The following is a 24789-nucleotide window of genomic DNA, read 5'->3' on the forward strand; positions in this document are numbered from 1 at the left end:
TCCTGACTGCCAATCCTTTGACCTACAGTGACTTCAGCTCACCACACATTGCATAAGCAACAACCTTCCACAGACCTCTTTAACAGTTTCCACAATAGTGTAGGGTCTAACCTCTATAATAAATCTATTATTCCTTATCACTTATGGTTCTGGTTTCCTGAGCTGTAGGAAAAATCCCTAACTGATACCAAGGCTATTTATCAAGGAAATGATATAAGATTTTCACATTAGCATGATATCGATAATACGGAAAATGGATTAGATATAGAATAATTATTTACATATTCTAAATAGTAGAATCTTTACTTTTCAAAGGAAATATTATTTGAAACCTTAGATAGAGAGGGATATACTTGCTTGAAATAGGGATGAGGAACTCAGGACCTGATTGTTCTGCCTCCCTTCACCCCTCCCTCTTCAGTACAGGAAATACCCAATGTTTGGAGAACATGGTTTAACAAATGTCTGCATTAGAAATACTCCTATAGTCATTCTGGTGAGAAATGAAGTAGTTCAGAATTAAAATTTGGAGTTGAGCATGGAGTATATGGGGCATAGTTAGATATGTAGGCGTTAAAGTTAAAACGGCTTCGTGTGAGTGGTATGGAAAAGGCAGAAATCTGGGATGTTTTAAGGCCAGTGGATTGATTGATGGTATAATTTCTTGAGAAGTTACCACAAATGAACATGTTTATTTGAGACCATTGAAGAGTTTTTGGCTTGTTCAAGTCATGATGAGCTCCAGTCTTTGGGCTGGAGCTCAAGAGAGAGGTCTTCTGTAGAGATGTGGTTTTAAATTATTGCAAAGGTGAGTCAGTTCTAGATTAGGAAGAATAGGTTGAGAACAGCTACGGACCAAAAATATAGATTCGGAGAAATAGCAACATATGAGGAGTAAGAGGGAGGTAAGGGTTGCCTTAGGAATGAATAAGAGGAAAGCTCATGAGGCAGTGAATACTCTGTGAATGAAAAGTATGAGATAAGATAAAGAAAGGAATGTGGGGTCAAGGATGTGATATTTTTGAAGGTGGCAACTTGAGGGGAAAGAGTAATTTGAGAGTAATTTATTGCATACTAATCTCTGAGCCGTTCATTGTTTTCATTGAATTCTATCTCATTACTTTCATCTACAAATATCTTTCCTCCAAGATCTGTCCTGTCATCTTAAATAGCAGACAACTCTCTCTTTATAACTACAAAGCATCATGTTATATTCAACCTTCTAAAAGCATTAAGTATTCAATCTTTTCTTCTCCTTTAGCTCACATATTAGCCCTGCCCTTAAGTTTTACCACTTACTAGAAGTGAAATCAGGCTCCTGAATGTTCACAGCTCTTGAAATTTCTGTACTTAACCATTGAAATTCAGGACTGTGGTTCCCCTCCCTTTCTAACCTTTGCTCCTGGTTTTGATATTTTCCTTCATTGGATTTGTATGAAGGAACAGTTTTAAAGGAAACAGCCATAAGTAGCACGTTAATTTTTCTTTTTCCAGTTTTATAGGGGGTCAGTTCTTGATGCCAAGTTTAAAATAATCAGTTAACATTTATCTATTCCCATACCAGACACTCTACTTTTGAATATTTGTTTCATTTAATCCTCACAACAATCCCATATGAGAGATATTACTATACCTTTTTTTTATAGAAGGTGATTGAGTCTCAGAGAGCTTTGTTCAGATATACAAAATTAATAAATACCAGGACAAGAATTAAATTGACTAAATATTGGGTTGGCCAAAAAGTTTGATCGATTAGTGAATACATCGTTCAATAAAGGTCTTGGAGAAAATGAAAAATATGTCTTTTATTGTTACTTAAAACCGAATGAACATTTTGGCCAACCCAATGTAATAATATAAGCATAGTGCCTGGTATATAGCAAACACTGAAAATCATGTTTTATTGTTAATGCTATTTCTTACAGTTTTTATAATCCATATCCAGTATTTTTCCGTTATGACAATTTTTTTTCTCCTATTCTCAAACAATTAGTTCAAAAAGATGATTCACATGTTCACATGATATCAAGACATAATAAATGTTAGCTAGTAATCTGCAATTAACACAATTAAGCATCAGAAAGAACACTTGGGATAGGATAAAACTGTGAAATTGGAGCACAATGATAGATGCCCTTTCTACCAGTACCAGTACTAAAATTGGGTTAGAGATTAGTTTCCAGTAATAGATGTGTATAAAATTGATAACTTCTCACCTTTGGTTGATGCATGGTGATGAATTTTGTGATAATGTATTTAAGAAAACACTGAGGAAGACATGGACTTTTGGAATTTCTCTAGTAATCATTTCCTGAATGTCAGGGATCTGAATTCAATTGTTTTTTAAATCCTTTGTCCACAAGATTTCTTTTGGGTATTTTGTTTGCATTTGAAGGAATAACTACAAGAACAGAATAAATGAAAAAAGAGGCAAAAGAAAGAAAAAAGGTGTGAAAACATGTTTCAATATTACAATGTTGATCAATTCTGATAGGATACATAATGCTATTAAAGGTCCTTACTGAAAAAAAAAAAAAGAATAGGAAAAATAAATAATTTTAAGATTTCACAATCAGTTAATAAAAATGTACAAAGCCCTATGCTTGGAACCCAGGTTTGTTTGACTCTGATGATGTCTCTGAATCTATACAGTGCCCTGAAATTTTAGTCCATCAGTAATCAGTTCTCAGAGACTCAGCCACAGACAGGAGCAGTATTCCGTTTTGGTTTTCACAGCAGGCATGATTGCCTTGATGCTTTCTAATCCAAGCAGTTATTTATCCTGCTGCAGATTCCCTTCTTCCATCTGTAGCTGAGTGGGTTCAGAAATCCCCATGGGAGTTGTTGGCCACTGCATTTGTGGATGTCAGTAATTAAGCTATTTACTCCAGCTGCAAGCTGTTGGACAACGTGGGTAGTAGAAGGGCATAGCTCTGCTGCAAAACCTGGTCATAATGAGAACAGAAAGGTCAATGCCCCCTGGTTGGTTTTTCCATGCCCTGGGGACCTTGGCTTATTCTGGGTTCACCCCATGATTTTCTCATCAGTCTTGTATGATTTTTACAAGAAGGTGGTATTTGCTACAAGCCACCTGACCTGTAAGTTGCTTTTAGGCTTTTATAGTGTCTATACACAAAGAACAACTGTTCTCTATATCTGCTATCAGTGTTTCATGCCATAGAATTATACTGGGCATAGTGCTGATTCTATTATGGGCCTGCGCTTTGTTTTATAGCTTGTCCCTGACCTGGACAGGGATTGGTCTCATGTCACTCGTAATTCATTTCCATGGTTTCTATCAAAATCATTTCTGTCTGTACTCTTTGGAATAGAGGACATTTGTTATACATTTTAAAAATTTTACTCTGTTTAATCATTGAAGTATAACTGTAGGAGTGAGAGCTTTCTGTAAAGTATCATCTGTGATTATTTCACAATGTATGAGCTTCCACGTATCGTTTGCTAGCTGGGTTTAGGTATTTTTGATAATGTACTTTTCAGTCACAATTGGAATATACTGATGATTGGATTTGCAATCAGTGCTGATTGTGTCTTATCATCATTGTATCTCCAACACCTAGCATGCATCTGCATGTTTGCATATAATAGATGCTAAACAATGTACACTGAATGAATGAAGGAGTCCATTGATTGAATATTTCTGTTTTCATAACGCCTTTACAAGTAGGGCCCAATTTCTTGTCTTTTCATTTTGATATGCAAACTCCTTCCTTCATTTATTCAACACAACGTGTATTCTTCATTTACTATATGCCAGTCACTTTCCTCAAAGGGATCACAGCTGTGGTGCCTGTGTGTGTGTATGTGTGTGTGACAGAGAGATAGAGAGATATTGAGAATAAGTGTGAGCTTTGGGTGGATTGTAAACAGACATGTAAACAGGCAATCACAACCGGTGTGTAAATTAAGGACAGGTGCAGTGCAGCACGGACAAAACATCAAATCCAAACCCAGACCTATGGATGGCTTCCTGAAAGAGATGATTATTTTACTAGGCTTTTTTTTTTTTTAAAAGGTGAGGTATCTAGAACAAGGCATGTGGAGAGGAGAAAGGAATTACTGGCAGAGCCAACAACACACAGAGGTGTGAGCAAGCATGTAAGTAGTGAGGTATGGCTGCTGGAGGGAGGTGTTGAGTGAGGCCTGAGGCACTGCCAATTCTTAACACCTCTGATACCGCTGTATTCTAAGCCAGTATCATTTCCTTCCTATAGTAACTAGCTTCCTACATGTCTCCCTGATTCTACTCTTCTAATACTCTTTTCATACTGCCTGAGAGACCTTTTTAAAATGCAAATCATGTCACTCGTTTGCTCAAAACTCTAAGCAGCTGACCATCTCATTGGAATGAAATCAAACATCTTCAAAATGGCCTACAAGTGTCTAGATGCTTTGGCTCCTGGCTTCTCCCTCTGCTATTGCTTCCTGTCAGTCTTCTCATACTCACTCCTTTCCAGCCATACTCAGAATTCCTGTTGTCTCTTCAGGGGCACTGAACACTCTTCCAACTCAGGATGTTTGTATTTTTTGTTCCCTCTTCTTAAAACATTCTTTTCTGCAAATATCCTCAAGACCCTGTTTCATGCTCAGGTGTCAGAGAAGTGTTTCCTGACTACACTATCTAAAATTGTACCCACCCTCTCTTCTCTTACTCACCTTTGTTTTCTTTGAAAGCCTAACAGCATATCATTATCTGGCATTGTACTCAGTATATATTTGTGTACTGTCCGTCCCTGCCCTACTAGAATACGTGCTATGTGAGGATGGGGATGTTGTCTGCTTTGCTTACCATCTTAAACCTGATTCCTAGAACAGTGTTTGACATATAATAGACCCTTAACACATACTTGTTGGATTAATACACACATGAATGAATGGGCATTTAACTTTTTAAAGAATCTCTCCTCCTGCATGATTATTATACACTCTAAAGACATTGGATTTTATCCTAAAGGTAATGAGGAGTGATTGAAGAATTCTAAGCAGGGGAGTGACATGACCAAACTTGTATTTTAGAAAGATCATCTATTATCCAGGAGGAGGATGGATAGAAGACTTTTGGAGTAATTCAGGCAAGAAATTACGAAAATTGAACAAAAAATGTGAAAATGACGAAAGAAAGGACAAGACACTTTAAAGAAATATTCAGTTGATGAAATCCACAGGTCGCCCTTAAATCACAAGTGTGCATTGGGGTAAGAGGAGGAAACGTAGAGTGACCAGTTTGCCCAGGATTCTCCTAGTTTTAATACTGAAAGTTCTGCATCCTGAGAAAACCCTCAGACCTGGTTAAAACAGACTGGTTGGTCACTCTAAAAAGTCAAAGATGCTTACAGAACACAATCTTTTCCTCCATCCCATCTACATTTAAATAGTAGCAATGATTCCCACATGGGTTATTGTGTTCTCTTAAGAATCACTTCAAATCTCATGTTCCCCTAAATATTCTTCATCTTTACCTCCCTTTCCACCCCCATGCCCAACTGCCCCACAGCCTTATATCATCTCCCTCTTATGAAGGACCACAGTGTCTGTTAATCTCTTCTAGAACAAGTGACCTAATCTGCTTAGTGTAATATATTCATTGACTACATTGCACATTTTCCTTTTAGACTCAAAGCTTATGTAGTGTAATGACCATGTTTTATTCATCCTATTATCCTTGCCAAACCATGTAGTATAGCTATGAATCCATGTCTGTTGAAGGAGCTGATGCAGGTATGTGTGTATGCTACAAATTTGGGTAAACAGAAGGTGAAGACTGACAGTGTTGATCTTTGCTTGGAAAAATGGGTGTGATCACATACTAGTGGCAACCTAGAAACATTAATCAAAGACAAGCTGGCCACCATCTTTGAAGGAGGGAGTAGAGAATACAACAGTTATTGCTCACAAGCATGATTCTCAGAACATCTAATCACATGAAGACTGCTTTGTGTGCCATCTTGGGCCCATTTACTCTAAGTTTCCAAAAAAGGAGAAGGACAAATAATGTGAAATTGGTGTCAGAGTCTTTAGATAAACAAGAATACGTATTTTAAGGCTATGTATATATGGAGCAAAACAACACATGTAAATTTAGAGTTTTGACCATCACTATGTTGGCCAGCAATTTGAGCCAGAATTTATAAAAATAAAATCCCTGTAGAATTACTTTTTACATGATGCTGCATTCTTAGCAAACATCACATTAACACTAAATACTTCCTCATGATCTCTAGCATTCTGATGCAGTGATATATGTGCACATCTCAATCTCATATTTCTTCAGACCCTAGTTATGTTTAGGACTTAGTATTAGTCCCTTGTAATTAGATACGAGCCTGTATATTCGTGCCTATATGTAATACATGGAAATCAACTGAGAACTTGTGTATTGTTTCCAAAACAAAGGCCAAAGTAGTGGGAGCCACCTCTTATGGCTTGAACAGCCATATAACAACAGTCCTCTTGTTAAAACACCTCACATAGAATAAGAATCATATTGGAACTTTAGATCCAACCTCTCAAAACTCACAGGCAAAGGATGTAAATAGCATATTTTTCTTGACTATTTTTTGGTGTGGGGACTTCTTATTTTCTTTGTTATTTGTTAAATGTTTTGACATCAGGTGACTAGATATAGCTTCCTTAAACAAGCCAACAGAGTCCACTGCTTCAAGCAAGGCTAGTCTCCTCTTCTTTGATACCAGGTTCTCCCAAAACTAGTCTTCTAATATTTTCATTCTCTATCTTCTGTAATGAAAAACAATTATCGGTTTTTCTAAATATTTATTTGCATTATAACAACAGTCTGAACAGAGGATTTGAAATCCCAGTGTCCCTGAGGCTTTCTCCTGGGAGGATATAACCTCAAGAACTATGGGAAAAAAATTCTCAAGAATATCCTTCAGAGTTATAATGAATTGCTTGATATAGCAGTAGGTTGGATTCGATCAACAGTAAAACAAGTTTTCCCATTTATGATAAAAACTCTCCAGAAAGTGGGCATACAGGGAAACTACCTCAACATAATAAAAGCCATATACGACAAACCCACAGCAAACATCATTCTCAGTGGTGAAAACCTGAAAACATTTCCTCTAAGGTCAGGAACAAGACAAGGATGTCCACTCTCACCACTATTATTCAACATAGTTTTGGAAGTCCTAGCCATGGCAATCAGAGAAGAAAAATAAATAAAAGAATACAGATTGGAAAAGAAGAAGTAAAACTGTCACTGTTTGCAGATGACATGATACAATACATAGAGAATCCTAAAGATGCCACCAGAAAACTACTAGAGCTAATCAATGAATTTAGTAAAGTTGCAGGATACAAAATTAATGCACAGAAATCTCTTGCATTCCTATACACTAACAATGAAAGATCAGAAAGAGAACTCAAGGAAACAATCCCATTCACCACTGCAACAAAAAGAATAAAATACCTAGGAATAAACCTACCTAAGGAGGTAAAAGACCTGTACTCAGAAAACTATAAGACACTGATGAAAGATATCAAAGATGACACAAACAGATGGAGAGATATACCATGTTCTTGGATTGGAAGAATCAATATTGTGAGAATGAGTATACTACCCAAAGCAATCTACAGATTCAATGCAAACCCTATCAAATTACCAATGGCATTTTTTATAGAAATAGAACAAAAAAATCTTAAAATTTATATGGAGACACAAAAGACCCCAAATACCCAAAGCAGTCTTGAGGGAAAAAAACGGAGCTGGAGGAATCAGACTCCCTGACTTCAGACTATACTACAAAGCTACAGTAATCAAGACAATATGGTACTGGCACAAAAACAGAAATATAGATCAATGGAACAGGATAGAAAGCCCAGAGATAAACCCACACACCTATGGTCAACTAATCTATGACAAAAGAGGCAAGGATATAAAATGGAGAAAAGACAGCCTCTTCAATAAGTGGTGCTGGAAAACTGGACAGCTACATGTAAAAGAATGAAATTAGAACACTCCCTAACACCATACACAAAAATAAACTCAAAATGGATTAAAGACCTAAATGTAAGACCGGACACTATAAAACTCTTAGAGGGAAACGTAGGAGGAACACTCTTTGACATACATCGCAGCAAGATCTTTTTTGACCCATTTCCTAGAGTAATGGAAATAAAAACAAAAATAAACAAATGAGACCTAATGAAACTTCAAACCTTTTGCACAGCAAAGGAAACCATAAACAAGATGAAAAGACAACCCTCAGAATGGGAGAACATATGTGGAAACGAATCAATGGACAAAGGATTAATCTGCAAAATATATAAACAGCTCATGCAGCTCAATATTAAAAAAACAAACAACCCAATCAAAAAATGGGCAGAAGACCTAAATTGACATTTCTCTAAAGAAGACATACAGATGGCCAAGAGGTACATGGAAAGCTGCTCAACCTCACGAATTGTTAGAGAAATGAAATCAAAACTACAATGAAGTATCACCTCACACCAGTTAGAATGGACAGCATCATAAAATCTACAAACAACAAATGCTGGAGTGGGTGTGGAGGAAAGGGAACCCTCTTGCACTGTTGGTGGGAATGTAGATGGATACAGCCACTATGGAGAACAGTATGGAGGTTCCTTAAAAAATTAAAAATAGAATTACCATATAACCCAGCAATCCCACTACTGGGCATATACCCAGAGAAAACCATAATTCGAAAAGACACACGCACCCCAATGTTCATTGCAGCACTATTTACAATAGCCAGGTCATGGAAGCAACCTAAATGCCCATTGATAGACAAATGGATAAAGAAGATGTCGTACATATATACAATGGAACATTACTCAGCCATAAAAAGGAACGAAATTGGGTCATTTGTAGAGACATGGATGAACCTAGATACTGTTGTACAGAGTGAAGTAAGTCAGAAAAAGAAAAACAAATATCGTATATTAATGCTTATGTGTGGAATCTAGAAAAATGGTACAGATGAACTGGTTTGCAGGACAGAAATAGAGACACAGATGTAGGGAACAAACATATAGACACCAAGGGGGGAAAGCGGTGGGGTTGGGGGATGAATGGGGAGATTGGGATTGACATGTATACATTAATATGTATAAAATAGATAACTTATAAGAACCTGCTGTATAAAAAAAATTAAATTAAATTTTAAAAAACCCAAAAAACAGTAAACCAAGTTCCATGAGTTAGAATGTCACATGATCAGGACACTAATATGTATGGGATGATTCTTCAGGGCTATACTTGTCCCAATTTCAATTCTAAAAATCATCTAAATATTCAAATAAGCATCTTTAAGGTTAAACCATGAAGACCAGTGTTACCTCTTAATCCAAATGGTTTCCCTCTTGAACATAGAAAACATTACTTTTCTTTTTATATATTTCAAGTTTTCTTATACTTTAAGATAGTCTTTTCACTTGATGCAGAATGATATAAGGATGTAATAATGTGTTTTAAAGATATGTAGATTAAAAAAAAAAAAAGGCAATATGAGAATTTCAGTACTGGACCAGAGTCCTAGTGACACTAAACACTCTTCATACTCATGCCAAATCTAGAATTTGTAATACTGATTTATAGTCATGTTTACCAACACCTTTTCAGTTTGGAAAGAGATGAATGTACTAAATGGTCTTTGAGCCCAAGGATTCAATGATTAAATGACAATGTTTTAGTGCAGTGCTTTTTGGAAAGATGATGTAGTGGCCTCAGCAGGAGTCTCTGCATGGCCAGACAGGCTGGCTTGGAGTTTGCATCACACTGAGAAAGGTAGGGAAAGGTCTGTCACTTTTGGCTTAAGCATCCCTTGTCTCCACTTTAAAACTGGGCATTTTTTAGCTGTTTTGAGAGTCTCAAACATGAAGCAATGGCACACATAATACTGTAATCACTGAAGATCTTTCACAGTGATGACAATTCCTTGCCTGTGCAGACAGTTTTATAATCCACAAAGTTCTTTTAAGGTCATTATATCCTTTGCACTTTGCTGTAGGGCTAGATAAATATCTCCATTCCCATTTTGTTAATGGGAAACTGAATCTAAGAGCAATTATCTTGAAATGCAATAAACATTCAATTGTTTAGCATGAGTATGGAATGTGTTATACTTGACTATATTCTGTTTAGTAACTATATAATAGGTCAGCTATTTCCAATTTTCAAAATATATTAACATATATAGGAAAAGTATAATTTAAACCTCATTGGTAAAAATGGGAAGCTAAATGTACAAAATACCTCCCCGCCTCCAAAAAAAAAAGAGTATATTGAGTACCTTTAGGACACTGTGCTAGACACAATGTTGACATATAGGGTTCTAAAAGGTCTAGGTTGTGATAAAACAATGATAAAATCTTTACTTTTATTTGTAATTTTATAAAATTGACATTTCTTTACAAATGTCAATAAGAGATTTTCCTAAAATAGTAGAATAATGCTTAAGGAAACTGGTGACTTCATTAGAGCATTCAAGTAGCGAATGGTGTGGAAAGTTCAGTGGGAAATGCCTCTTCCAAAGAGAGCACTGGTTCTTCACACAGGGCAATTTGGTTGGGCAGGAGTTTTACAGAACAGTGCTGACTCTCCAATTCTGTGCAGAGAAAAGCTATAATAAAATGGCTGATCTTTAAAACACTTAGCTGTGGGCAGAGTTCTCAGACAGTGTTTTGCCTACATTATCCCCAATCTGATCTCTTATAACCACACACAAATTTCTGTCAAGGTGACTGAAAATTTCTAATTCAGTCAATAGACACTTATTGAATCTTACTATGTGCAGAGCAGTACATAACTGTTGAAATAGTGTACCAAAGGAACTTGACTGTCACTTTTCTTTTCCATGTGTTCATTTTTCCCTCCTGGGAACAGAAACTTAGTTCTATGTGAAAAATCTACTTCTATAGCTCTAAGCTATATAATACATTCAATTACTAATTTTCAGTTTCCTCAGTGAAATGATCATGGGCCAATCTTAGGTATTAAAGGTAAATATTAATTACATAGTAGCTGAATTTTTGATTTTGGCCTACAGGATCTGAAAAAAATCTAGAGAAATCCATATGCCGTATACAAAAAATGTCAATCCAATGTTTTGAGATATTTACAATCTGTCTAAGAAAATGTTTAGGGTGAAAATACCCGAGACACTTCAAGAAGTTTTAGACTTGGAGGGAAAGATAGAAGGCTAAAAACAATGCTGTCTTGAAGGCAATGTGAAAATGTAACTCTTCTATAATTACCTAATTACATTTTACAACTTTTTTTCCAGATTGATTCAAGGTTCCTTTGTTTATCCAAGCATGGAGATCAATTATAGGATTTGCCAAGGGAAGCTCTTACATACAATTGTTTCAGAAACACAAGCTTCCTGCTTCCTTCCAGCTTGAGGAAGCTGGGTGTGGTAGAGAGAATCAAACCATTTAAAATACACTTTTACAGGAGTTTCTTTCTACTAGTTATCTCCCTCATTCTTCTGTTTACTTGAAGCTGGGCATTATTTTCAGGAGATGCAACAAAATATTGTTATTTTATTTCTGTGTGTGTTCTTGCTGATTCACTAACAGCTTTAAAGAAAACTGTATATTCGCAGAGACTCCCTTTCTCCCCTGTACACTTAGCAATATTTTCATCATTCAAAAACAGACCTCAATATTACCTCCTCTGTGAAGATCTTCTGGAATGTTCTCCAATGTTCCAAGTCACTGTCTTACCAGGCTCCCATTGGTAGAGATGGACTTCACATCCATCTCTACCAAGGCTAATTCACTATATTGTGCATACAAGACTGTCTCCTCTCATGGATTGGGAGGCCCTAGAGGAGGAGAACCACTAGAGCAGTTACCTCCTACATACTGGCTAGACAAATAGAGGTGAACAGACTATCTACTCATTAGTTCATTGCATATATGTTCTTATTTCTCCCGTAAATTTGGCTTTCTCTCCATAGGCCCTGTTTCCTCTGTTGCACATGGTTTATCACATGCATCAAGAGATTAGGAACATTAAGCAGGTGACAAATATCAACAATGAGCTGGGGATTTACTGTAATCAACCAATATGCTCAGCCTTGTAATTGCTCAGAGCTTTCTGCTCCATAATTATGTGGTTGCCTCAGTGTAGCCATTCAATGATGTTATAATTAGTGGGTAATTAACTAAAGCATTTGCTGAGATGCTGCAGAGCATGAAACATGTGTGCAGGTTGATAACATGAGGATTGATAAACTACTTAGTCAACAATTTTCTAAAACCACTTTAGCAGATCCTTTCAAACCTCAGCAATTGTAAACCCCTTTCCAGCTTGCAGACTCTATTCCACAGTTGTTTTGTGTGCCATCTCAAATGTGGAATGGGGCCATCTAAGCCCTGCCTTATTGCCTCTCCCACTGTACCCACACTTCCACACATGCCCTCTCCCACTTCCACAACACCTTAATCTTCATAGCAATTGCCAGTTAGCAAAGAGATTCCATGTTGTGACTTTATTTGATGTGTGAGGTGGATCCTGCAGAGGATTGGCTTCAACTTTGAGATGGAAAAATCTTGGAGGGCTTAAGCCACTTGCCTTAGTTTAAATACCTTAGCTTAAAAATCTGTTGGTAAAACATACCTGTTTCAATCCTGAGCCTCTTCAGACTCAATATTGAGTACTTTGTATAAAAGCAGGAATATCAAAAGCCGAAGAGGAGGCAGTGCAGAGTGCATTTGGGAGGGAAAGAAAAATAAAAGGTAAAATAAAAGGTAAAAGTAAGAGCAAATGTTGAAGGAAAGTGATACGGAGTGCTGTTGATACCTTAGAAATACACCCAAACTCTAAACACTAATCAATACATAAACGCAAGTTGGCTGCTGTCTCACCCTCTTATGCATGAGCTTCCCCCTCTGTAAGAAGATAAAACTAGTAGTACCTAAATCATAAGTCTGCTTGGAAAATTAACCAACTGAGATAATGCAGGTTAAGCTCTTTGTGTCAGATACACAGTAACCACCAATGATTGAGAGCTGGTGGGTGGCGGGGAGGGGAGGAAGAGAGAGAGAGGAGAGAAAGGAGGGAGAGAGAGGGAGACAGAGGATATGAAACAGGAATCTAAGGTGTTTGAGAGGGGAAATGGGTTCTGCATACCCAGCATGGCCCAGGGGAAGAATGAGTGACTGGACTCATGGTTGCTCCTGCTTGTCCAGACTGAGCTCATTGAATGTTGAATCCAATGGCTAAGCCCTCTTGTTCTGATTGCATCCTTTAGAAGCAATCATCTGTTTATCATCTGGTTTCCCTCAGAGCCAGGGAGGTGCTGCTTTCCAAACACCAGCACATACATCTCAATCTGGAACCACTATACGTGTAAAAAAATATCATTTTGGATTGTGCACTATCACAGTAGTAAGTGGTTTTGTAACTTACCCTTTATGAGCCTCCTTTTCTTCTTTGTCTCACTTCCACACTCCTCTGATGGTGTTTCTTTTACTTTCTAAGTAAACTAGTTACCCTGGAATACTTGTCTAAGGGTCTGCCCCTGGGGCAACTCAAACTATTACAATCACCATGTTTCTCCCTGTCTCTCTGCCTCTCATCTTGGCCTTTCTCTCTTAGGTTGCTTTTCATGGTGGGAGGCATGACCACCAGCAAGACTAATGTCATGTACATATAGGTCATGATGCATGGGAAGAAGAGAGCCATCCGTTCAACTCTAGTTCTGAAAAGTCCTGGGAAGAGCTCTTGTCTGTCATGAACTAGGTACCAAGGGAGGTGTAGTGCTTTGCTTTTCCTGACCTGAGTGACAAACCCAGACAGGAGGGGCAGGGTACTGTGACTAGTGGCCTGTCAGAAATTCAGAGAGTGAATGAGGAGCAATCCCCAAAAGGAAGGAAAAGAGAATCGCTATTATTACCAAGAGAACTAAGCAGTGTGCTCAGCAGATAAAAACAATAGATGCCCAGTATAGGTATATAAAAAATAGCACCACTCACCAAATATAAATTGGCAGTAATGATATCATGTCATTCCTCCAAAAATGAAGAGAAGTAACTGTCAAGATAGTATGCCCAGTTCCACTGTACCCCTTGCTAGATGCGTCCTCAAACCCTGGCTCCCAGTTTCAGTTCTCCTCAGCTCTACCTTAGAGCATCAGCATGAAATACAGCCAAGCAGTCAGTCTTCATGTCTGCCTAATCCACCAGGTGCCACTAGTGAAGGGGCACTGGACTAGAGTTAGCAAAACTGGTTATCAGCCCCTGGTGATCCTGAAGCTTTGACTTTACCTCTAGGGCTCGACCTCCTGTTTGTGAAGGTGTTTCAACTAGGAATGCCTGTGTACCAGAATCAAAATTACGCTATTGCAGACCAGATAAGAGACAATCTTCTTTGTGTCATCATTCTCATTAAGATTGAATAATGTTCATTAATACTAGTTTAAAAAGGTTGGCAGTTGCTCATAATTGAACACAAAGTAAATCCTCTCAATAGTAGGTTTAATCATAGTTTCCAATAATAGTTTTAATCATAGTTTCTCAATAATAGTTTTATTGGATAATCGGTTTCACTGTTGCCTGTCTTCCCAACTCTGTCTTCCCTACTGTAGTCAGTGATCTGTGTAAAAAAAACAAAACCTAAAACAAACAAAAACGTAAAAGCAAATCAATCATCATGTCATTTTTCTACTGAAACACACTATTGCTCTTTGGTTTCAGGATAGAAAATAACCTTGTTAGCTTGTAATTAAAAAATAATAATAACAGATAAATAAAACCTTCACAATTTGATCCAAGCTACCTCTCCAGACTTCCACACGCTCTTCACACTGCTTCCCCTAATGTTAACATGTTTCATAACCACTATGCATTTATCACAACTAAGATATTAATATTTGTAGAATACTATTAACTAAACTACAGACTTTATTCAGATTTTGCCAGTTTTTTTCATTAATGTCCTTTGTGTTCTAGGATCCAATCCAGAATACCACATATTGCATTTAGTTATCCTGTCTCCTTAGTCTCCATTTGGACAGTTTCTTGATCTTTCCTTGTCTTTCATGACCTTGACTCTTTCAAAGTGTACTGGGAAGGTATTTTATATACTTTTTTTTCTCTTTTGTCTTACAGTATTTTGGCAAAACATGGTTTTTCAAAGGTAATTAGGTCTTCTTTTTTTCTTCCCATCTCCTTCAGTGAGGTTATGTCACACATTTGCAGAACAGACAAGTTTAAAAAGTCTGTATCCTATCCTGAGTTCTCCCAACATCTTAGGGGATACTTTAAAAAATTGCATATGGTAAAAGTAACTCAGTGATGTGCAGTTCTATGTATTTTGATAATTACATAGAGTCATATATCCATCACCACAATATCATACAGAACTATTCTATCATTCTAAAAATTCCCGTGCGACCCCTTGGTACTCAAAGTACCACTACCTTAAACCCGTGGCAACAAACTGATCTGTTTGCCATCCCTATAATTCTGCCTTTTCCAGAATTTCCTACAAATGGAAACATACAATATCAACACTTTGAAATCTGGCTTCTTTCTCTAAGCAAAATGCATTTAAGATCCACCCATGTTGGTACATGAATCAATAGTCTGTTCTTTTTTATTTTAAGTATTAGTCCATTAGATGGATGCACCATGGTTTGCTTATCCATTCATCTGTTGAAGGACATGTGAGTTGTTTTCCATTTTTGGCTCTTATGAACAAAGGTGCTAGAAACATTCATGTACAAGTTTTTGTGCTAACATAAATCTTCAATTCATGTGGGTAAATTCCTAGGAGTATAAATGATCAATCATATGGTAAGCATATTATTAACTTTATACGAAAATGGAAAACTATTTTCCAAAGTGGTTGTGATACTCTGCATTCCAAATAGCAGTGGATGGGAATTTCTGTTCCTCTATATCCTCACTACCACTTAAAATTTTCAGTTAATTTATTTTAGCCATTCTAATAGGTATAGAGGTATACTTCAAAAAAAAAAACCTTGCAATTCCCTAATAACCAATGATCAGCTTATTCTTTCATATGTTTATTTTCTAGTTATAAATCTTCTTTGGTGATGAGACAATTCAGATTTACTATTTTTATTGGGTTGTTTTGTTATTGTTAAGTTTTAAGTATTCTTTCCATTTTCTAGATATACATCCTTTAGCAGATGTGTGATTTAGAACTATTTTCTTGGTGTCTGTGCCTTATCGTTTTGTTCTCTTAAAAATGTCTTTCACGGGTCAAAAGTTTTGGCAAAGTCTAGTTTACTAATATGTTCTTTTATGAATCATACTTTTGAGGTCATCTCTTAAAACTCCTAATCAAACTCAAGGTCATGTAGATTTTCTCTTATTTTCTTCTAGAAGAGTTTTTAGTATTACATTTTACACTTAAAGCTATAATCCATATTGAATTAATATTGGTATAAGGTGTGAGGCATATGTCAGTGTTTATTATTTTGTAAATTGTGTCCAGTTATTTTAGTATCATTATGTGAAAAGGTTATTCTGTCTCCACTGAACTGTCTTTATACTTTTGTAAAAAGTCAGTTCACTGTATTTGTTTAGATCTACTTTTGAGCTCTCTATTCTGTATTTTCTTTTTGACATTAATCATCTTTATTTCAATTTTAACAATGTTTATCACCACTGAAGAAATTTTAGGTTCACTTTTTAATACAGTTTGATGTCTGCTAACCAAAGTGGAAGTCTGCTGGCATTGTCAATACCAAGGGATAAATTTTTCTAAGACTCAGTTCCTTTTTTTTTTTCAATTTAATTTAATTTATTTTTAAACAGCAGGTTCTTATTAGTCATCCATTTTATACACATTAGTGTATACACGTCAATCCCAGTCTCCCAATTCATCACACCACCACTGCCAACCCCTGCCGCTTTCCCCCCTTGGTGTCCACTCTATATGACAGTCTCTAGATGCATCCACGTCTCTACAAATGACCCAATTATGTTCCATTTCATGGCTGAGTAATATTCCATTGTATATATGTACCACATCTTCTTTATCCATTCATCTGTCGATGGGCATTTAGGTTGCTTCCATGACCTGGCTATTGTAAATAGTGCTGCAATGAACATTGGGGTGCATGTGTCTTTTTGAATTACGGTTTTCTCTGGGTATATGCCCAGTAGTGGGATTGCTGGGTCATATAGTAATTCTATTTTTAGTTTTTTAAGGAACCTCCATACTGTTCTCCATAGTGGCTGTGTCAATTTACATTCCCACCAACAGTGCAAGACGGTTCCCTTTTCTCCATACCCTCTCCAGCATTTGTTGTTTGTAGATTTTCTGATGATACTCATTCTAACTGGTGTGAGGTGATACCTCATTGTAGTTTTGATTTGCATTTCTCTAACAATTAGTGATGTTGAGCAGCTTTTCATGTGCCTCTAGGCCATCTGTATCTCTTCTTTGCAGAAATGTCTATTTATGTCTTCTGCCCATTTTTGGACTGGGTTGTTTGTTTTTTTAATATTGAGCTGCATGAGCTGTTTATATATTTTGCAGATTAATCCTTTGTCCATTGATTCGTTTCCAAATATGTTCTCCCATTCTGAGGGTTGTCTTTTCATCTTGTTTATGGTTTCCTTTGCTGTGCAAAAGCTTTGAAGGTTCATTAGGTCCCATTTCTTTATTTTTGTTTTTATTTCCATTACTCTAGGAGATGGATCAAAAAAGATCTTGCTGTAATTTATGTCAAAGAATGTTCTTCCTATGTTTTCCTCTAAGAGTTTTATAGTGCCCGGTCTTACATTTAGGTCTCTAATCCATGTTGAGTTTATTTTTGTGTATGGTGTTAGGGAGTGTTCTAATTTCATTCTTTTACATGTAGCTGTCCAGTTTTCCCAGCACCACTTATTGAAGAGACTGTCTTTTCTCCATTGTATATCCTTGCCTCCTTTGTCATAGATTAGTTGACCATAGGTGCGTGGGTTTATCTCTGGGCTTTCTATCCTGTTCCATTGATCTATATTTCTGTTTTTGTGCCAGTACCAAGGTTGTCTTGATTACTGTAGCTTTGTAGTATAGTCTGAAGTCAGGGAGTCTGATTCCTCCAGCTCCGTTTCTTACCCTCAAGACTGCTTTGGCTATTTGGGGTCTTTTGTGTCTCCATACAAATTTGAAGATTTTTTGTTCTAGTTCTGTAAAAAATGCCATTGGTAATTTGATAGGGATTGCATTGAATCTGTAGATTGCTTTGGGTAGTATAGTCATTTTCACGATAGTGATTCTTCCAATCCAAGAACATGGTATATCTCTCCATCTGTTGGTATCATCTTTAATTTCTTTCATCAGTATCTTATAGTTTTCTGCATACAGGTCTTTTGTCTCCATAAGTATTTATTTATTTAAAGTATTTATTTATTTATTCTTAGGTATTTTATTCTTTTTTTTGCAGTGGTAAATGGCAGTGTTTCCTTAATTTTTCCTTCAGATATTTCATCATTGGTGTATAGGAATGCAAGAGATTTCTGCACATTGATTTTGTATCCTGCAACTTTACCAAATTCATTGATTAGCTCTAGTAGTTTTCTGGTGGCATCTTTAGGATTCTCTATGTATAGTATCATGTCATCTGCAAACAGTGACAGTTTTACTTCTTCTTTTCCAATGTGTATTCCTTTTATTTATTTTTCTTCTTTAATTGCTGTGGCTAGGAGTTCCAAAGCTATGTTGAATAATAGTGGTGAGAGTGGACATCCTTGTCTTGTTCCTGACCTTAGAGGAAATGTTTTCAGGTTTTCACTATTGAGAATGATGTTTGCTGTGGGTTTGTCATATATGGCCTTTATTATGTTAAGGTAGGTTCCCTCTATGCCCACTGTCTGGAGAGTTTTTATCATAAATGAGTGTTGAATTTTGTCAAAAGCTTTTTCTGCATCTATTGAGATGATCATATGGTTTTTGTTCTTCAATTTGCTAATATGGTGTATCACATTGATTGATTTGTGTATATTGAAGAATCCTTGCATCCCTGTGATAAATCCCACTTGATCATGGTGTATGATCCTTTTAATGTGTTGTTGGATTCTGTTTGCTAGTATTTTGTTGAGGACTTTTGCATCTATATTCATCAGTGGTATTGGTCTGTAATTTTCTTTTTTTGTAGTATCTTTGTCTGGTTTTGGTATCAGGGTGATGGTGGCCTCATAGAATGAATTTGGGAGTTTCCCTTCCTCTGCAATTTTTTGGAAGAGTTTGAGAAGGATGGGTGTTAGCTCTTCTCTAAATGTTTGGTAGAATTCACCTGTGAAGCCATCCGATCATGGACTTTTGTTGTTGGAAGATTTTTAATCACAATTTCATTACTTGTGATTGGTCTGTTCATATTTTCTATTTCTTCCTGGTTCAGTCTTGGATGGTTATACCTTTCTAAGAATTTGTCCATTTCTTCTAGATTGTCCATTTTATTGGCATAGAGTTGCTTGTAGTAGTCTCTTAGGATGCTTTGTATTTCTGCAGTGTCTGTTGTAATTTCTCCTCTATCATTTCTAATTTTATTGATTTGAATCCTCTCCCTCTTTTTCTTGATGAGTCTGGCTAATGGTTTATCAATTTTGTTTATCTTCTCAAAGAACCAGTTTTTAGTTTTATTGATCTTAGCTATTGTTTTCTTTGTTTCTATTTCATTTTTTTCTGCTCTGACCTTGGTGATTTCTTTCCTTCTGCTAACTTTGGGTTTTGTTTGTTCTTCTTTCTCTAGTTCCTTTAGCTTAAGGTTAGATCGTTTATTTGAGATTTTTCTTGTTTCTGGAGGTAGGCTTGTATAGCTATAAACCTCCCTCTTAGAACTGCTTTTGCTGCACCCCATAGGTTTTGGATTGTCGTGTTTTCATTGTCATTTCTCTCTAGGTATTTTCTGATTTCCTCTTTGATTTCTTCAGTGATCTCTTGGTTATTTAGTAACGTATTGTTTACCCTCCATGTGTTTGTGTTTTTACATTTTTTCCCCTGTAATTGATTTCTAATCTCATAGTGTGGTGGTCAGAAAAGATGCTTGATATAATTTCAATTTTCTTAAATTTACTGAGGCTTGATTTGTGTTCCAAGATATGATCTATCCTGGAGAATGTTCCATGCACACTTGAGAAGAAAGTGTAATCTGCTGTTTTTGGATGGAATGTCCTATAAATGTCAATTAAATCTATCTGGTCTATTGTGTCATTTAAAGCTTGTGTTTCCTTATTAATTTTCTGTTTGGGTGATCTCTCCATTGGTGTAAGTGAGGTGGTAAAGTCCCCCACTATTATTGTGTTACTGTCGATTTCCTCTTTCAGAGCTGTTAGCAGTTGCCTTATATATTGAGGTGCTCCTATGTTGGGTGCATATATATGTATAATTGTTATATCTTCCTCTTGGATTGATCCCTTGATCATTATGTAGTGTCCTTCCTTGTCTCTCAGAACATTCTTTATTTTAAAGTCTATTTTACCTGATATGAGTATTGCTACTCCAGCTTTCTTTTGATTTCCATTTGCATGGAATATCTTTTTCCATCCCCTCACTTTCAGTCTGTATGTGTCCCTAGGTCTGAAGTGGGTTTCTTGTAAACAGCATATATATGGGTCTTGTTTTTGTATCCATTCAGCGAGCCTGTGTCTTTTGGTTGGAGCATTTAATCCATTCACATTTAAGGTAATTATCGATATGTATGTTCCTATGACCATTTTCTTAATTGTTTTGGGTTTGTTTTTGTAGGTCCTTTTCTTCTCTTGTGTTTCCCACTTAGAGAAGTTCCTTTAGCATTTGTTGTAGAGCTGGTTTGGTGGTGCTGAATTCTCTTAGCTTTTGCTTGTCTGTAAAGCTTTTGATTTCTCCATCGAATCTGAATGAGATCCTTGCTGGGTAGAGTAATCTTGGTTGTAGGTTCTTCCCTTTCATCACTTTAAGTATATCATGCCACTCCCTTCTGGCTTGTAGAGTTTCTGCTGAGAAATCAGCTGTTAACCTTATGGGAGTTCCCTTGTATGTTATTTGTCATTTTTCCCTTGCTGCTTTCAATAATTTTTCTTTGTCTTTAATTTTTGCCAATTTGATTACTATGTGTCTCGGCATGTTTTTCCTTGGGTTTATCCTATATGGGACTCTCTGCGCTTCCTGAACTTGGGTGGCTATTTCCTTTCCCATGTTAGGGAATTTTTCAACTGTAATCTCTTCAAATAATTTCTCGGGTCCTTTCTCTCTGTATTCTCCTTCTGGGACCCCTAAAACATGAATGTTGTTGCGTTTAATGTTGTCCCAGAGGTCTGTTAGGCTGTCTTCATTTCTTTTCATTCTTTTTTCTTAATCTGTTACGCAGCAGTGAATTCCACCATTCTGTCTTCCAGGACACTTATCCGTTTTTCTGCCTCAGTTATTCTGCTATTGATTCCTTCTAGTGTATTTTTCATTTCAGTTATTTTATTGTTCGTCTTTGTTTGTTTGTTCTTTAATTCTTCTAGATCTTCGTTAAACATTTCTTGCATCTTCTCGATCTTTGCCTCCATTCTTTTTCCGAGGTCCTGGATCATCTTCACTATCATTATTCTGAATTCTTTTTCTGGAAGATTGCCTATCTCCATTTCATTTAATTGTTTTTCTGGGGTTTTATCTTGTTCCTTCATCTGGTACATAGCCCTCTGCCTTTTCATCTTGTCTATCTTTCTGTGAATGTGGCTTTTGTTCCACAGGCTGCAGGATTGTAGTTCTTGCTTCTGCTGTCTGCCCTCTGGTGGATGAGGCTATTTAAGAGGCTTGTGGAAGTCTCCTGATGGGAGGGACTGGTGGTGGGTAGAGCTGGCTGTTGCTCTGGTGGGCAGATCTCAGTAAAACTTTATTCTGCTTGTCTGCTGATGGGTGGGGCTGGGTTCCCTCCCTGTTGGTTGTTTGGCCTGAGGCGACCCAACTCTGGAGCCTAGCTGGGCTCTTTGGTGGGGCTAATGGGGGGCTCTGGGAGGGCTCACGCCAAGGATTACTTCCCAGAACTTCTGCTGCCAGTGTCCTTGTCCTCATGGTGAGGCATAGCCACTCCCCACCTCTGCAGGAGACCCTCCGTCAGTAGCAGGTAGGTCTGGTTCAGCCTCCTATGGGGTCACTGCTCCTTCCCCTGGGTCCCAGTTCACACACTACTTTGTGTGTGCCCTCCAAGAGTGGAGTCTCTTTTTCCCCCAGTCCTGTTGAAGTCCTGCAATCGAATCCCGCTAGCCTTCAAAGTCTGATTCTCTAGGAATTCCTCCTCCCGTTGCCATACCCCCAGATTCGGAAGCCTGACGTGGGACTCAGAGCCTTCACTCCAGTGGGTGGACTTCTGTGGTATAGGTGTTCTCCAGTTTGTGAGTCACCCACCCAGCAGTTTTGGGATTTGATTTTATTGTGATTGCACCCCTCCTACCGTCTCACTGCAGCTTCTCCTTTGTCTTTGCATGTGGGGTATCTTTTTTGGTGCTTTCCAGTGTCTTCCTGTCGATGATTGTTCAGCAGTTAGTTGTCTCTGTATTCTGTTTAATTAATCTATGTCTATCCTTTCAGCATTACTCTGATTACTGTAGATTTAGTAAGTCTTGAAGTTGGATAGAGTGGAATCCCTTTTTTTTACCTTTTTCATAATTATTTTGGCTATTCTAATTACTTTGCCATTCTCTAAAAAATTTAAAACCATATTGTAAATATCTAAAAAGCTTGTGGTGATTATGATTGGAATTGCCTTGAATCTATAGGTAAATTGTGGGCATTTCACATTTGAACAATAATGAGTCTCCTAATCCATTAACATGGTATATCTGTCCATTTGAGTATTTTCTTTGGAAAAAAGTATATTCAGGTTCTTTGCCCACTTTTTAAATCACATTATTTGTGTATTTGTTATTGAGTTGTATGAGTCCTTTATATATTTTGGATATTAACCTATTATCAGATATATGGTTTGCAAACATTTTCTCCCATTCTGTAGTTTGCCTTTTCATTTTGTTGATTGCTTCCTATGAAGATAATTTTTTAGTGTGAGCATTTCCACTTGTTTATTTCTGCTTTTGTTGCCTGGGCTTTTGTTGTCAAATCCAAAAAGTAGTTTCCAAGGCTAATATCAAGGAGTTTTTCTCCTATGTTTTACTTCTAGGAGTTTTACTGTTTCAGATCTTACGTTTAAGTCTTTAATTCATTTAGAGTTTACTTTTGAGTATGATGTAAAATAATGGTCCAGTTTCATTCTTTTGCATGTGGATATACAGTTTTCCCAACACCATTTCTTGAAAAGATTATTGATTCCCCATTTTGTAATCTTGGTGCCTTTGTCAAAGATTAATTGACTGTATATGTGTGAGTTTACTTCTGGGCTCTCAATTCTGTTCCATTGGTCTATGTGTCTATTTTCACACCAGTACCATACTGTTTTGTTACTATAGTATTGAAATATAGTTGAAATCAGAAAATATGATACCTTCAGGTTTGTTCTTCTTATTCAAGATTATTTTGGTTATTCAAGGTCTTTTGTGGTTCCATATGAATCGTAGGATTGTTTTTTTCCACTTCTGTGAGAATTGCCATTGGAACTTTGATAGAGATTGCATTGAATCTGTAGATCACTTTGGGTAGTATGGACATTTTAGCAGTATTATTTCTTCCAATCCATGGGATATCTTTAAACGTAGTTGTGTCTTCTTCAGTTTCTTTCATCATTGTTTTATAGTTTTCATTGTACAGATCTTTCCCCTCCTTGGTTAAGTTTATGTCTAAGTAATTTTTTTTTTCTGATGCAGTTGTAAATGGGCTTAAAAAATTTTTTTTTTCAGATAGTTTATTGTTAGTATTTGAAACACAACTTATTTTTGTATGCTGATTTTGTGTCCTGCAAACTAAACTGAATTTGTTTATTAGTTCTAACAGGTTTTTTTGTTTGTTTGTTTGTCTGTCTAGTCTTTAGGGTTTTCTATATATGTGATCATTTCATGTGCAAACAGAGATGACTTTACTTCTTCCTTTCTGATTTGGATTCTTTTTCCTGCTTAATTCCTCTGGCTAGGAGTTCCAGTACTATGCTGAATAGAAGTGGCAAGAGTGGGCATTCTTGTCTTATTCCTTGATCTTAGAAGAAAGCTTTCAGCCTTTCACCACTGAGTATGATGCTATATGTGGGCTTGTCATTTAAGGCTTTTATTATGTTAAGGTACATTCCTTCTGTACATAAATTTTTATCATGAAAACATGCTGAATTTTGTCAAAAGCTTTTTTTGCATCTACTGAGATATTCATATGGTTTTTATTCTTCTTTTGTTAATTTGGTGTATCACATTTATTTACTTGCATCCGTTAAACCATTCTTGCACCTCAGGGATAAATCCTATTTGATCATGATGTATGCTCCTTTTAATGTATTGTTGAATTTCTTTTGCTAGTATTTTGTTGAGGATTTTTGAATCTATGTTCATCAGGGGCATTGGCCTATAATTTTATTGTTTAATATTTTTATATTATTTCTTGGTTGCAGTTTTTTGTTTTGTTTTTTTTCCCAGCAGTTTGAACATATCATCCCATTCTCTTCTGGACTGCAAAGTTTCTGCTGAGAAATCCACTGATGGTAGTCTAAGGGAGGTGCCCTTGTATGAAATATATATATATATATTTTGCCACATTCAAAATTCTCTTTGTCTTTTGGTTTTGAGAATTAGATTATAATGTGTCTCAGCAAAGTCTTATTGGGTTGAATTAGTTGTATAAAGATTTAGGGCTGTTATGTTCTTCTTGGTGAATTGGCCCAAATGACCCTCTTTAACACTGGTAATATTTGTTGATTTGAAACC

The sequence above is a fragment of the Eubalaena glacialis genome, chromosome 2, assembly GCF_028564815.1.
Source record: "Eubalaena glacialis isolate mEubGla1 chromosome 2, mEubGla1.1.hap2.+ XY, whole genome shotgun sequence".
NCBI classification, from domain to species: domain Eukaryota; kingdom Metazoa; phylum Chordata; class Mammalia; order Artiodactyla; family Balaenidae; genus Eubalaena; species Eubalaena glacialis.